Genomic DNA, 4,756 nt, shown 5'->3' on the forward strand with positions numbered 1-4,756 from the left:
CGGCCAAACCCAGCCGCGCCACCGTACACCAGCCGCTCTCGGCAGGAGCGTGTTTTGCTCTACGAGATGACTTTGCCCACTCCACATTTCTAGAAAAGCCACGGCCAACGAGGGCCCCAACCACCCACAGCACACAGGAGGGTTTGGCTTGTTCTGCACAAGCCTCGAGGCCCAGTGCGGCACATGAGATTGCGGCGGGTCCCTGGAGAGCGGCCATCACACACAAACCACCCTGCCAGGAGCAGGTCTCACCACTCACGTGGGTGCGAAGGCGCTGGTTCAAGAGGTGGGCCTGCCCTCTGCCTGCTGCTTGGAGAGTGGCTCTTCAAAGAGCCTCCAGAGTCCAGCACCGGGAAAGGAGAAGTGAAAACACCTTCAGAGCCTCTTGAAATGGCTGACGAGGGCAGGAATGACCTGGGCAAAGGCAGCTCACGCCACTCAAAGCCGGCACATCCCCACGCTGGTTTAACGTGCAGCAGAAATCACCGAGCCCGCTCTCCCCACGAGGCTTTACCGGGAAGCTGTTGGCAGCCAGACCTGCAGGAGCACGGCCGGGGTCACCGGCACGCGGGTTACTCAGGACGCTCCGCACTCAGGCACATGCAGGTCTGCTCGGGACGGGACCGGGTTTCCTTTATCTGATTAGATAACCCACCCACTCGCTCGAAAGGCACCTCCCAACGATGGACTTACTGCTTTGGGAAGAGAGTTAAGAGTCTAAAACCTGATCAGTTCAAGCTGGGGTTGATGCCCACCCTCCTGTCCCCCAGGGCACTGCAGAGCAAGACAGGGTGATGCGAAGGGGCTTGTAACAACGCTCTATTATGCTCCAGGAATTTCTGCATCAAGTTCCAGCGAATTCATCAATATCACCCACGTTAACATTCAACACGGCACATCCTCAGCGACACCCTGAACGTCAGGAAAAGGGTCTGAGTCACGGGGTGTCAGCCTGGTCACTCGTCCTCACACCCCAGGCAGGAACCTGTTTTTCAGCTCACGCTCTGAGTGAGGCCAGGCAGAGCTCGTGATCCCAGACACAACAGCCCCTGTACTCCTGCCTGAGGGGTAACAGGGACCTGCCAGCCTGCCCCAGTGCCACACTGGTGTGGGAGAACCCACCTTCAACTGTATCAGCTGTAGTGACGGCGTCTCTCCGCGTGGCCCTCTAGCAAAGGGCACCAGGCAGAGAAATGGAAGAAAAAGACTGTTTGGTTGTGTCAAAAGCTTGTTGTGCTTCAGAACTTCTCACCCACTGCCTGGCCTTGCCGTGTCCTGCTGATGGGACAAAACACCCAGCATGATAGCGAGGGTCTACCCAGAGATTTCCTGTTCCCCAAAGCATGAGGTAAGAGAGAAAAACCCTGAATGGGTGCCCACAAGAACACCTGAGCACGACATCTCCAGCCTAAAGCACCTTCCAGAAGAACACAGGGAGATGCAGATGCTGTCCACACGCTCCCCCAACTAACACCCCGGTTCCTACCTGACCTGTCAGATCTCACCCCCCCAGCTCCTCCCCGAGTCTCTTTACTCAATCAAGAAAAGCTGCTGCTAAGCCACCACGGAACTGAAACCCCCGAAGATGAAAGCAGCTTGTTTTGTGCAAACATCACCAGAAAGGAGGCCCTGAAGTTCTGCAGAGTCTGTAACGAGAAACATTTCTAGGCCAGGTCAGCTCAGAGGGACCTCACACACAAGCCCATCGTGGGGTCTGAGCTGCTCAAGGCTTGTCTTGTGCTTCAGGAAAGCTGCTGCCACAAACCACGGATGTGACACCAACCGGTTCAAGCAGAGCTTCAACAAATCTATTTGCCTCATCACCGCTGGTGCATGCAGAACTTCCTCTGCGCCAGCAGCCTGTTCTGAGACATCAGACTTTTCTGGAAAAGGAGCTAACCCAGACCGCTGTGGAGAGATTCCTCCAGCTGGGAAGAAAGTCTCCTCCAGAGACTGCTACCACCGGGCACTGCTCAAGACAACCGGAGAGACAATCACCGTGTTTCCACCGCGATTACAGACACTAGGAGACGAGGGAGGGAAGGAGGGAAGCCCAGCAATACTGAGCAGTTCAACAAAAGCTGGCTGGGAGCTCAGACTTGCTCCCTGCGACAGCGGAGCACAGTGCAGAGAAGGAATCCCGCATGGCGGCTGGCTCTGCAACCCCCAGCCCCTTTTTTCCAGCCTAAGCATTTGTCTGAGCAGATGAACAGGCAAATTCCTCCATCCCCTCACTGCTTCTATCGACTGATGCTTATCAAGTTATTGTTGAGAAAACCCGCTAACGCAGTCGAGCCAGCAGCGCCCAGCAGACACCGGATGGTCCACGGGGCTGAAATCAGCCTAACTCTGAGGAGAGCGGCACAGACCGAGGCACTGCCGCTGCATTCGCTCGGCCTGGCTGACAGCAGGACAAACCCGCAGAAGCAGCTACTTCCTGGGGCTGCAGGAGAAGAGGGGGCTGGAGGAGGTCTGCTTCTAGACGTCAAAGGGGCAAATCTTCACTGCTGAGGTGAAAGGAGAGGAAGAAGGGCTTTGCTGGAAGAGCAAAGGGCTCGGTAGCGGGTCATGGGGTGGCTCAGCCCTTGTCCTGTGGGCAGAGATGCCCAGTGCAGGCAGGAGAATCTCTGTTCCACCTTCTAGATATCAACCTGTGGTTGGAGGTCTGAGCCTGAGGGGGGTTCAGTGTTTGCAAACGCCGCAGCCTGCTCAACAGCACGCAGGTAAAGTCCAGGGAGGGAGGTGGGGAAAGCCCCTCCACCCGCTCCCGGCTGGGTGGGTGCCTACAGAATCCGAGCAGTTTGGAATTGGCTGCTGAGAGCGGGGACAGGACAGGTGTGAGCCAGTGAGAGCCTGAGAACGATGTGGGGGCAAAGAGAGAGACCCAGCAGCTTTCTTTAGATCCTCATGGCTTCCACATGGCTACTGCGGCTTCCCCTGAAAGGCTACGTGCCAGCAGCAGCCACTGACCCAGCAGTGTCTGAATCATGGACATTTCAAGCGTGCCGTTTCTATCTGCGCCGTTTCCCGATCTCCAGGGCAACTGCCTTCAGCAACTGTTTACTGTGAGGAGAAAAAGCCAAGTTTGCGGAGTTGACTTAAACGTGACCCAGGGCTGGATTTTGGAGATAAAGCCCTGAGAGCCCACCGAGAGTCCGCGCCTCCCGGCGCTCCTCCAGAAGGGCTGGGGTCAGAGGGGAGACAAAGAGATGGGAACTCAAGTTCCTGGAGTTAAGGAACTTGCACCCGGCCACCATCATATCACCACAGAACAATCCTCCCTTAAGCGAGTGCTAAGTATCTGCTAACTGCTGTAATTACAGTAATCCCCCTATTTCCCCCCTAAAGTCTATCATTTGCTGGAAAGCAGAAGATCTAACCGTGGGTGGGTAGGTCAGAAAGCAGCCCTGCTGTGTGGAGGGAAAGCAGATCTTCGATTGATTTGATTGTGATCAAATTCGACCGAGATCTTCGTCACCCAAGCACAGGTCTGGGAGATGCCCCGCTCTGCTCCAGCTCCAGGAGCCCTGAGCCAAGCTGCCTCTTCCCAGCAGCGCTGGGGGACAAGAAAACATCATCCTCTGGTGCTGGTGCAGAGAAAAGCATCTCTCCCTCTTCCCACCATCCTCCTGCAAAGTCCTGATCTTATTTCAGACTTAAGTCCACGGGAGTTTTCCTGGTGGCTCTGACTACAAGACTTCAGACTGACCCTGCCTTAATGGCTGTTTTCTTGCTCCTAAGCAAGAAAGAACTCTCACTTGTCCTTAAAAAAACCAGACCTCTGGCTGTAAAAGGAAGGACAACCATTGACCCCAGGCCCACTGCGGAAAGGCAGCACAAGAGGTCGCATCACCAGCAGGAAAATTAGGGAGGAAAGTTTCCCTCCTGGTGTCTAAGAGAAGCCAGGGAGCAGCGCGGCCGCCTCAAGCCCAGCACTTTCCGTCCCCGGGGACGGAGGCTGCTCCACGGTAAAAGGCCACGCAGCAGGACGGGTCGTCCCCCCTGAGTCCCATTTCACGAAATCACCCTGACCTCTGCCCCTCCAACCCACCAGAGAACGAGAAAACATCCTCAGTGCCCCTGCCGCTTCCCTCCGCAGCCTCCCTCGCCCCTCGCTAATCCGCAGAAGTTACCTAACGCCGGGGGGACGGCGAGGATTAGTTAATGTTTGTGCAGCTTTTCCGAGATAAAAGCGACGCGAGATCTCGGCATTTATTATTGATGCATTAGTCAACGGTGCGAGGCTGGGTGGACTGGGGGGGGGAAATTCCTTCCCGAACCCTGCGGCGATCGCTTTACAAGCCAAAGCAGGAGATTGTGTTACGGCCCCGGGAGCTCTGAAAACTCCCTTGGACCTTCATCAGTCTAAAAAATAAGCCCCTGAACGAGGAGGTGGCTCCAGGCGCTGCCGGCCGAGCCCAGGCGGTCCCCGCTGCTGGCAGGGAGCACTCTGACCTTCAGGGACGCTGGCGCTCACCGCGTCACGCAGCTTCCAGCTGCCCTCCCTAAACCCTGACACCGGCGGGTCCTGCCTGCGCTCACCCTGCCCGTCCCCTTACCTGCTCTGCCCGCCCAGCGCATACTGGGAGGCAGTGGGGATTAGGAAGCAGGCGCTCCCCAGTGCCAATCCCAGCTTTACCACCGGCCGGCTGCGTGACCTTGGGCAGGTCATTTCACCTCCGCGGCTCTTCCCCTGCTTGCGAGAACACGCATCAAGTCCCTCCTTGTGCCCGCGACCCGCGGTGCTCCTGAGCGA

At 56.9% G+C, this 4,756-nt stretch overlaps 1 protein-coding gene across 1 annotated transcript in view; it reads right to left on the reverse strand.

Annotated features, from left to right (window-relative positions):
• The window catches only part of ALKBH5 (AlkB family member 5, RNA demethylase), a gene marked incomplete at its 5' end in the record, with an annotated part of 13,274 nt that overhangs the window by 7,167 nt on the left and 1,351 nt on the right, over positions 1–4,756 (reverse strand). The gene's annotated exons all lie outside the window — the stretch shown is intronic.

This window comes from Buceros rhinoceros, unplaced genomic scaffold (assembly GCF_000710305.1).
Source record: "Buceros rhinoceros silvestris isolate BGI_N320 unplaced genomic scaffold, ASM71030v1 scaffold28629, whole genome shotgun sequence".
Lineage (NCBI taxonomy): Eukaryota > Metazoa > Chordata > Aves > Bucerotiformes > Bucerotidae > Buceros > Buceros rhinoceros.